Source organism: Equus caballus, chromosome 14 (assembly GCF_041296265.1).
Source record: "Equus caballus isolate H_3958 breed thoroughbred chromosome 14, TB-T2T, whole genome shotgun sequence".
NCBI lineage: Eukaryota > Metazoa > Chordata > Mammalia > Perissodactyla > Equidae > Equus > Equus caballus.
Window position 1 is genome coordinate 65,661,640 of NC_091697.1, and position 11,769 is coordinate 65,673,408.

Sequence of the window (11,769 nt, forward strand, 5' to 3'; positions counted from 1 at the left end):
TCTTTAAACGTTTGGTAGAATTCACCAGTGAAGCCATCTAGTCCTGGGTTTTTTTCAGTTGGGAGGTTTTTGATTACTGATTCAATGTCCATACTAGTTATAGGTCTGTTCAGACTTTCTACTTCTTCATGATTTAGTCTTGGTAGGGTGTGTGTTTCTAGGGATCGATCCATTTCTTTTAGGTTATCCAGTTTGTTGGCATGTAAGTATTCATAGTGGATCCTTTTTATTTCTGAGGCATTTTTTGTAATGTCTCTTCTTTCATTTCTGATCTTATTTGAGTCTTTTCTCTTTTTTCTTAGTCTAGCTAACAGTTTGTCATGTATTCAAATATTTTTAACTTTAATCACATTTAAAATTTTTTCCTAGGATAAACAGCTAAAAGTGGGAACTGGGTAAAAGAATATAAGCATTTAAAAGGAGAGATACAGTATGTTTCAGGATGGTAAGTTTGGATATTTTAAGGCCTCAATTTTTGCCAAAATGATTAATTAGCTGAACTAAATTTTCCAAGGAAAATTCCCGTGGGGATGCTCCACTGACAATTAAGATATGAAAAGCCTGAAAGATTGTTGCTCCCATCCTAACAATGAGAACAAGCTGGATAAGTTAAAATATTCTAGTTTTTTGTAAAAAAAAAAAATTAGAACTGAAACACAAAGATATCTAAATGAACTAAATTTTAAACATGATGGGCTCTTCCTGGGGGGAAAAGACATATGGATATTTTCAGCTTTAATGGAGCAGTGGGAAGAGAAAAAAATCCTCCACAGACAAAAGGATAAACTAAAATTGTAAATAACTTTTAATGGTCTTGTGGGCAGACAAGATGGATTGCAATACCAAGGATCCCCAACCATAGAACAAAATTGTATTTACCCATAACTCTGTCCTAAAGGCATAGACAAGCATATGGGAGTAGTTCTTTGAAACTTGTTAGTGGAAAAGGAGAGTTGAGAGACATTCTTCCAGATTGTTCTGGGAATTCACTACTATGGCCTGCTGAAGGCAAGATATAGGGCGGGAGAACCGAGAGGCACCACAGACACTTACAGAATGCCCATCAGTTGCCTGCTAAATGTTTGGAGCAGGAAAGAAGAAAGAATAAAATCCCTCAAATGTACATTGAACTTTCATTGATGGGAAAGCAGCAGATTCTGAATGCTGAGGGTAGAGGAACAGGGTTGAGAGAAGTCTTTCAAGGCCCAGAAAGCCAGGAAGGACTGGAGAGGAAAAAGAAACTCCCTAGTGAGCTACAAAGCTGTCAGCCAAGTTGTAAAACAGAGAAAGATCTGGCATTTAGGATGTAAAACATAAAGAGATACCTAAAATCTAGCTAGTACTCAGATCCCAAGTGCTACTATAGGAAAAGTTCTGATTGTACCCTTGAACCATTTGAAGTCAATGATATACTAAATTTCTCTAAGCTATAACACAACCCCAGCCAAACTCAACGACAAATTAGATGGGTTTTTCTCCCCACACTAGCAGCATGACAAAAGAAGGGGTATGCCTTTTTCTGGAGGTTGATAATATTTACTGACCAGCATATGATCAAAATATACCACAAATAGGATAAATACAGCAAATATCAACATAACATGATTTTAAAGTATCAATTAAATAAATAAATAAATAAATCAAGTAAATTAGTACTTATAGACGTGGAAAGTTTGAAAATAACGTTAGAAAAAAGATATACTATGCGATCTCAAGCATAAAAAGATAGTGCTGATAGTTTAATATCAGATAATGTATGCTTCCAGACAAAAAGGATCATCAGAGATAATGAAGAATATTCCATAATGATAAAGGGTCAATTCATCAACACAATATAACAGTCTTACAGTGTGCATCTAATCCTGAGCTTCAAAGTACTTGAAACAAAAAAAGACAGAAGAAAGGGAGAAATAAACAAATGTCCAGTGATAGCTATAGATTTTATCACCCCCTTCTGAGTAATTGATAGAACAAATAGATAAAAATTACTATAGATATAGAATATTTGAAACACTACCAACCAACTTGATCTAACTGACATTTGTAGAACACTGCAACCTCCAACTGCAAGATACACCTTCTTCTCATGACTATACAGAACATTCACCAAGACAAACCACAATAAATTTCAAAGGAATAAATCATAAAGTATATTCTTAAGCTTCACCATTACTAAATTTGAAATTAATAAAAATATGTAGAAAATTCTCAGATATTTGAAAATTAATTAATATACTTCTTAAATAACCATTAGTTGAAAAACTCACAACAGAAATTAGGAAATATTTCTAAGTGATAATGAAAACACACATATAAAATTTGTCAGATGCAGATAAAATAGTACTTAGGACAAAATTTGTGGTTTTAAATAACTACATTTGAAAAAATGTGAAATCAAAGATCTAAACTTCTATGAAAAAATGAGAGAAATTTAAACCTGAAGTAAGTATAACAAAGGAAAAAATAAAAACAGGACTAAAAGGCAATAAACTAGAACACAGACAGTAGAGAAAATCAAATTAAAAATTGCTTCTTAAAAAAACGTGTAAACTCTACCAAGACTGAAGAAAAAAAGAAAAAAATACACAAATTATTAATGTCTGTGACAAAAAGAAGCCCACCACTACAGAGCCTACAGGCATTAAAAGTATAATAAGGGGAAATTTTAAACAATGCCACGACAATAACAATAGTTTAGTTGACACAGACAATTTTCTTGAAAACTACAGTTCATCAAAAGTGACACAAAAATGAGCCAGCCCTGATGGCATAGCAGTAAAAGTTCGGCATGCTCTGCTTCAGCAGCCTGGGTTCGGTTCCCCGGCACAGAACCACACCACTTGTCTGTCAGTAGCCACACTGTGGTGGTGGCTCACATAGAACAACTAGAAGAACTTATAACTACGAACAACTATGTACTGGGGCTCTGGGTGGGGTGAGGAGAGGGGAGGAAGAAAAAGAAAGAAGATTGGCAACAGATGTTAGCTTAGGGAGAATCTTCCCCTGCAAAGAAAAGAAAAAAAAACCTGACACAAAAAGACATCTTAGCAAAACTGACACAAGAAGAGACAGAAAATCTAAATAGCCCTATGTCTAGTAAGAAAATCAAACAACTTCTATGAACAAAATTCCATAATTAAAAAATAAAATAAAATGTTAAGAAAAAAATAATACTCAACTGCAACTTATTTTCAGAATTTATAGTAAGAAGAAGCATCTCCAAGCTCTTTTTATGAGGACAGCACAACTTTAATTTTAAAACCTAATGAAGACATTGCAAAAGCGAAAACTATGGGCCAATATCCCTTATAAACTTGGATAAAAAAATCCTTAACAAAATATGAACAAATCAAATCCAGCAATACTTAAAAAGGATAACATGTGGTCACTAAGAAGCATTTATCCCAGCAAAGCAATTTGGTTTGACATTTGAAAATCAATCAATGAAATTTACCACATTAACAGCATAAAAGAGAAAAAGCATACAATCAGATCATTTCAATAGATACAGGAAAAAAGATTTGAGAAATCTGAATACTCATTCATGATTTTAAGAAATATTCTCAGTAAACTAAGAATAGAATGAAACTTCTTCCTTTTGATAAAAGATAACTAAAAACCTACAACTAAAATTATACCTTATAGTGAAATATTGAATACCGTTTAACTAAAATTGGAAACAAAACCAAAATAACCTCTTTCAAAATATCAATATCACATGGGAGCTTCTCACAATGCAATCAGCCTAGAAAAAGCATAAAGATAAGAAAGAAATGGGTAAAACTGTCACCATCACAGATGTTATTGTGTATGTAGAGAACTCTGTAAAATCAACACACACCAAAAAGCCAATAGAAATAAGTGAATTTATCAAGGTCAGAAGTACACAAGTCAATACACAAAATTCTATTTTTATTTCTAAATATTAGCAACAAAGAATTGGGAAATGAAATTGAGAAAACAATATCATTTACAATAGCATCATAACATTAAACCCTTAGGAATAAAATTATCAATATATGTGCAATTTCTGTACACTGAAAACTAATACAAAATTCTTGATAGACATTTAAAAAGACATAAGTTGAGAGACATACCATACCAGCGAAGTAAAAGACTTAACACTAAGATGTCCATTATCCCAAAATGATCCATAAGTTCAACACCAATTTAAAGGCAGTACATTTTTTTTTTTTTTGGGAAGATTAGCCCTGAGCTAACATCTGCTGCCAATCCTCCTCTTTTTGCTGAGGAAGACTGGCCCTGAGCTAACATCTGTGCCCATCTTCCTCTGCTTTATATGTGGGACGCCTACCACAGCATGGCTTGATGAGCGGTGCCATGTCAGCACCCGGGATCCGAACCGGCAAACTCCAGGCTGCAGAATCAGAATGTGTGACCTTAACTGCTGTGCAACCATGCCGGCCCCCTAAAGGCAGTAGATTTTTAAAAGAAACTGATATTGATTAGCTGATTCTAAAAGTTACGAGGAAACATAAAAGAGTTAGGATAAGAAAATCTTAAAGAGTAGAACAAAGTTGTAGTATTTAAATCAACTGATTTCAAGATTTACTGTAAAATTATAAATAATCAAAACAGTGGGAGCATTGACATAAACATAGAGATGTAGATGAATGGAACAGAACTGAGTCAAGCAATAGACCTACACATGTACAATCAACTGATTTTCAACCAAGGCACCAAGTCAATACAATGAAAAAAAGAGATTCTTTTAAACAAATGGTGCTGTAACAGCTGGATATATTTATGGAAGACAAAATGAATCTCTATACCTTCTTCACTTCATATAAAAATGTAACTCAAGGGGCCGGCCCTGTGACGGAGTGGTTAAGTTTGTCCGCTCTGCTGCGGTGGCCCAGGGTTTCACTGGTTCGGATCCTGGGCACAGACATGGCACCGCTTGTCGGGCCACATTGAGGCGGCGTCCCACATGCCACAACTAGAAGGACCTGCAACTAAGATATACAACTATGTACCAGGGGGCATTTGAGGAGATAAAGCAGGAAAAAAACAAAAAAAAGATTGGCCACAGTTGTAAGCTCAGATGCCAATCTTAAAAAAAACAAAATGTAACTCAAGATGGACTATAGCCCTATAAAAGCAAGAATCACGAAGTTTCTACAAGAAAACCTAGATTAATACTTACAAGACAATGAGATAGGCAAAGATTTCAAGGAACTCAGAATATACACACCCACACACACACATATACGGAAAGAGGGAGAGGGGCTTAAAATGTTGGTCTTCTGATCCAGTAATTTCACTTCTAGTAATTTATATTAAGGAAGTTATCAAAGATGCAGATAAAAATGAAGATGTAGTTTCTGCATATATAAGATGTAGATATATAATTAAAGCAGAATCTATCCAAAACTCTAATTCTCTTAAATTGGAGGATTATTAAAATACAGGGCATCCATAACGAAATACTATGTGTACTTACAAAGTCATATTTTATGGACTGAATTGTGCATCCCACAAAATCATGTATGGAAGCCCTAACCTCCAAACTGACTATATTTGGAGACAGAGGCTTTGAAGCAGTAATGAAGGTTAAATGAGATTATAAGGGTGGGGCCCTAATCAAATAGAACTGGTGTCCTTGTGAGAAAAACAAACACCAGGAAGATGCATACAGAGAAAAGGCCACCTGAGCGCTCAGCAAGAAGGGGCTGTCTGCAAGCCAAGGAGAGAGGCCTCAGGAGAAACCAGACCTGCCAACACCTTGATCTTGGACTTCTAGTTTCTAGAACTGCGAAAAATAAATTTCCATTGTTTAAGCAAGTCAGCCTGTGGTATTTTGTTACGGCAGCCCTAGCAAACTAACATATATCATGCGCTCAAAAAGTACGTAATGTCATAAGAAAATATATATTGCTGTGATATAGACAATATGGAAAACCAAATCTCTATCTCTGTCTCCCACACACACAAACACGCTGGGAAGATTTATATGCAAATTTTACTTTGATAGCCGTGGCTTTTATTATCCTCTTTTTGGTTATGTTTAAATTTTTCTGCAATGAATATATTTTTTAATAGCTATAAACAAATTAAACGTTTAAAGAGTTGAGCTCAAATTCTCAATTCCTGCAAATTTTAAAATACTGAAAATGAAAGTTGATCCTGTTGACATGACAAATGAAGAGCACTTTTCACTGCAAAGCTACATTGCCGTTAATTGCTTTTTGCTTCCTTACACACAATCATTCCAATAAAACAAGCTTCCTATCTCTGCAAAATTTTTAAAATAATAAAAGGTAAAATAATTATTGGAAAGAATTAGTAAAGACGAAAAACTGTGAAAGCAACACTAGGATGCCAAAATAGCTATTCTAAACATTTGTGCTTGCTATGGCTTGCAGTTAAAATTTAAAAATAGCACTTAAATATGCGTGTTAATAACATCCAGAAGGCATTTCTTTCAAGGCTGTTTGGGCTGTTGAAGGGTTTAATTTAACCACAGCATTCATTTATGTCTAGCAGTTAAATTTTTTCTTTTAAGCTCAAAGGAACTGTGAGTTGTAACTATGATCTAATTGGTAAGGAATGAAGAATGTTTTTCATGTTTTATAGACAACATGAATCCTGATCATTTTACAGCAGTAAATTATGAAGCACTCCCCTTGCTGTGCTCCCCGTGGAAGCCGGGCCCTAGCTCATTAAACTATAAAAATAACTTGCTGGGTTCGGCAGCTCCTAGAAAGGCTCTCTGACAAGGTGGGTTATTTTTATTTCACTAATGCACATTCACTAGGCAGTCCAGAGCAAGAGAGATTCTTTACGGTCCCCAACTAAATCAATTTATAACTACATCTACATGTCAGAGGGGATGTGCAAAGAGCCTAAACTGCTGTATAGGAAGATAATTTATTATTGATTTTTTTCAACTCTTTTTTAAAAGCAGCTACAATTCACTGGTCCTTGGTTCCTTTCTGCAGCACAAATGATCTACACAACACTTCTAATGCATCAAACCAGGTTTCTGTGGCAAAGGAACACGACAGAGGAGTCAGGAGTGCCTGGCTTCCTGAAGACAAAGAGAAATAATGACCGTACAGTCATTTAAAAACAAGGAACAAAAATCATCTGGCAGCTCTGCCCTGTTGTGCAAGATCTTAAATTAGGTGCCAATGATCTGTTGTTTCAACACGCATATTGCATTACCTCTTACCTAATACATCAGGTACTTCATTTTACTGGAAGGAAAATTAACATATATTTCATATTTTCCTTCTGGCCTTAAAGAGTCAAGTAACCAGTCGCAAGTAATTTGATGACTGTGCCCACAGCTCAGAACTGAAGGGAGTTAGAGAAAGGCTGTGACAAAATCTGTAGCCCACAGGGTTTGCCATCCAGCCCTGTAACTGCTGATTCTGATCACTTTCCTCTGATTCTGCCGTAAACATGCTCTGCTGTGAAGAATTCACAATTTCAGCAGGAATTTCAACAGAACGTGTTTCCTTTTCTATGACTAGAATCAGGGCCATGTACTAAGGCTGTGGTTCTAAATTCCACCTACCACAAGGTTACTTCGCATCTATTCTTATAAAGTCAAATAAAAACAATCCCTGACATCATAATACTGTTAGGATTTACTGGTACAATATTAAATAGCATTAATACCGCTACTGAAGACTACTGTAATAACAATTATCCTATAATAATTGTAATACAATAAAAATAACAAAAGCCTCATATAGACATTGCAACCCATTTGGCCAGAAAATCTCCAAAATTTGCCATAGTTTCCACTCCCTCTGCTGTTCTCACATTCCATGAGCCCCCCCCACTGTCAATGTTGTTTTTATTTCACACATTTTTGGTAAACTTGTTAAAAGCTAAAACTTACTCTTACAAATAAATGGTATTTTTCCTTCCTTAAGTTAGAAAACTTGGTCATATATTACAATGCTTTCACAAGACAATGGAAATTATGGGATTTACGTCCCAGGCATAGTATATTCTGATATGCTTGAAATCAGAATATTTGGGTTTGAATCCTGGATTCACCACTTGCTAGGTTGTTTTGTTTTTTTATCTTGTACATGCCACTTCATTTTAGTTTCCTAATGTATAAAATAGCAATAATAAAAACTAACTATTTTTTCTACCATCCAGATATTTTTGGAAGTTAAAATAAGGTGAAATACATAAAAATGTTGTGAGGACCACACAGGACTATACAAATATTAGCAGTTATTAATATGTTGGCCATTAGAATATTCTACTTATTAGATGGTCAAATTTTGGCTAACCAAAACATCTAAAAAATTGTAAAAATTTGTAAATAAAGACAAAGGGGGCCTGTGTGTATCAAGGAAAATAACCATCGAAGATGTGCATTTTGCTCATAGAGAAAATGTGGTTACACCCAGAGTCCACTGACAAAGAAGATGGCACATATAATAAGCTAATATTATCTAAGGATAATATTGGTAGTGTTGGTCAAGAGAGAAAACAGAGAATCAGGATTTTCATGATCAGCAAAAGTGCTCATTATCCCAGAGAATGGAGACAAAAGAACTATAAAAGGCAAACAAAAGAACTCTTTGACCTGCCAACACGTGTACTCACACACTCCCACAAATGTGGATAAAGTGTCCCTACTCCTTGCTCAGACCTATCCAAACCTTGTGGACATCCCATCCTCTCTCATCAACTCAACAGGATGGGTACAGCGATCTTTAGATTTTTCTTCTCTACTGAATTATTACCAATAGCCATCAAATACGTTGTTATTTTTTCTATTAAAATATATCTTTATTAACCTCACTCCCCACCCACTACTAGCTATCACTCCCTTTCGCTCCTTACCTTTACAATAAAACTTGAAATATTTCTTTGTACTGGATATCTCCATTTGATTTTCTTTCCTTTTTTTAATGAGGTGTAATTGACATTAGTTGCAGGTGCACAACATAATGATTAGATTTGTGTATACATTGTGAAATGACCACCATAAGAAGTCTGGTGAACATCCATCACCATACACAGTTACAGAAAAATTTCTTTTTCTTGCTAATAAGGAATTTTAAGAACTACTCTCTTAGCAAATTTCAAATATGCAATATACTATTATTAACTATAATCGCCATGCTATGTGTCACATCCCCAGGACTTATTTTATACGTGGAAGTTCGTATGCTTTGACGCCCTTTATCCATTTCAACCACCACCCAGAACACGGTTCTGGCAACCACCAATCTAATCTTTATAAGTATGGGTTCTTTGTTTTTTAGATTCCATATAAAGTGAGATCATACAGTATTTGTCTTTCTCTGTCCGACTTATTTCACTTAGCATAATGCCCTCAAGGTCTATCCATATGGTCACAAATGGCAAGATTTCCTTTTTTTTTATGGCTGAATAGTGTGTGTTCATATTGCATATGTATATACCGCATTTTCTTTATCCATTCATCCGTTGATGGACCCTTAGGTTGTATCTGTATCTTGCCTATTGTTAATAAGGCTGAAATTAACAAGGGCTGCATATATTTTTTCAAATTAGTGTTTTTCCTTTTTTTTCAGATAAATACCCAGACATGGAATTGCTGAATCATATGGTAGTTTATTTTTAATTTTTTGAGGAACCTCCATATTATTTTCCGTAGTGACTGCGCCAATTCACATTCCCACCAACAGTGCACAAGGATTCTCTTTTCTCCACATCCTCGCCAACATTTATTATGTCTTGTCTTTTTCATAATAGCCATTCTAACACTTGTGAGATTGATATCACATTCTGGTTTTAATTTACATTTCCCTGACAATTAGTGATGTTTAGCACGTTTTCATGTACCTGTTGGTTGTCTATATGTCTTCACTGGAAAAATGTCTGTTCAGATCCTCTGTCCTTTTTTTAAATCAGATTTTTTTGCTAGTGAGTTGTATAAGTTCTTTATATACATTTTGGACATTAACTCTTTATCAGATATATGATTTGCAAATATTTTCTCTCAATCAGTATGTTGACTTTTAATTTTGTTGATGGTTTCTTTTGCTGTGTAGAAGTTTTCCTCCGGTTTGATGTAGTCCCACTTGTTTACTTTTGCTTTTGGTGTCAGATCCAAAAAGTCATTACCAAGACTAGTGTCAAGGAGCTTAGCACCTTTGTTTTTTTCTAGGAGTTTTATGGTTTCAGGTCTTACATTCAATTCTTTAATCCATTTGGAGTTGATATTTGTGTATGGTGTAAGATAGTGATCCAATTTCATTCTTTTGTATGTGGCCATCTAGTTTTCCCAGCACCATTTATTGGAGATACTGTTCTTTCCCCATTGTATAGTCCTGGGACTTTTATCAAAAGTTAATTGACCATATATACATGGGTTTATTTCTTGGCTCTCTATTCTGTTCCATTGATCTTCTTTCATTTCTTTCATCAATGTCTTATAGATTTCAATGTACAGGTCTTTCACCTTGGTTAAATTTACTCCTAGGTATTTTTTAATGCAATTATAAATAGGATTGTTTCCTTAGTTTCTTTCTCATAGTTTGTTGTTAGCACATAGAAATGCAACAGAATTTTGCATATTCATTTTGTATCCTGCAACTTTACTGAATTTGTTTATTAGTTTCTAATAGTTTTTTGGTGGAGGTTTTAGGGTTTTCTATATAAAATATCATGTCATCTTCAAGTAATGACAGTCTTACTTTTTCCTTTCCAATTTGGATGCCTGTTACTTAGTTTTCTTGCCTAATTGCTCTGGCTAGGTCTTCCAATACTATGTTGAATACAAGTGGTAAGAATGAGCATCTTTGTCTTGTTCCTGATCTGAGGACAAGCTTTCAGCTTTTCACCACTAAGTATGAGATTAGCTGTGGGGTTGTCATGTATTGCCTTTATTATGTTGAGGTACTTTCCCTCTATACTCATTTTGTTGAGTTTATCATAAATGGATGTTGAATTTTGTCAAATGCTTTTTCTGCAAATGATTTTTACCCTTTATTTTGTTAAGGTGGTGTATCTTGTTGATTTGCCAATGTGGAACTATCCATGCATTTATGCAATAAATCCCACTTGTTCATGGTATATATTCCTTTTAATGTATTGTTCAATTAGGTTTGATAATATTTGTTGAGGATTTTTGCATCTGGGTTCATCAGGGATATTGGCCTGTAATTTTCTTTTCTTGTGGTGTCCTTGTCTGGTTTTGATATCAAAGTAAGGCTGCCCTCATAGAATGAGTTTGGAGGTATTCTCTCCTCTTCTGTTTCTTGGAAGAGTTTGAGAAGGATGGATATTAATTCCTCTTTGACTATTTGGTAGAATTCACCAGTGAAGCCATCTGGTCCTGGACTTTTGTTTGTTGGGAGGTTTTTGATTACTGATTCAATGTCCTTACTATTAATTAGTCTATTTCTTCATGATTCAATCTTGAAAGGTAATAGGTTTCTAGGAAGTTGTCCATTTCTTCTAGGTTGTCAAATTTGTTGGTGTATAATTGTTTATAATAGTCTTTTATGATCCTCTGTATTTCAGTGGTATCAACTGTAACATTTCCTCTTTCATTTCTGGTTTTGAGTCTTTTCTCTTTGTTTTTGTTTTGGTGTGTCTAGCTAAAGGTTTGTCAGTTTTATTTATCTTGGTTTCATTGATCTTTTCTGTTGTCTTTTTAGTCTCTATTTCATTTATTTCTGCTCTGATCTTTGTTATTTCCTTTCTTCTGCTAACTTTGGCTTTGTTTCTTCATTTTCTACTTTCTTGAGGTGTAAAGTTAGGTTTGCTGAGATTTTCCTCATT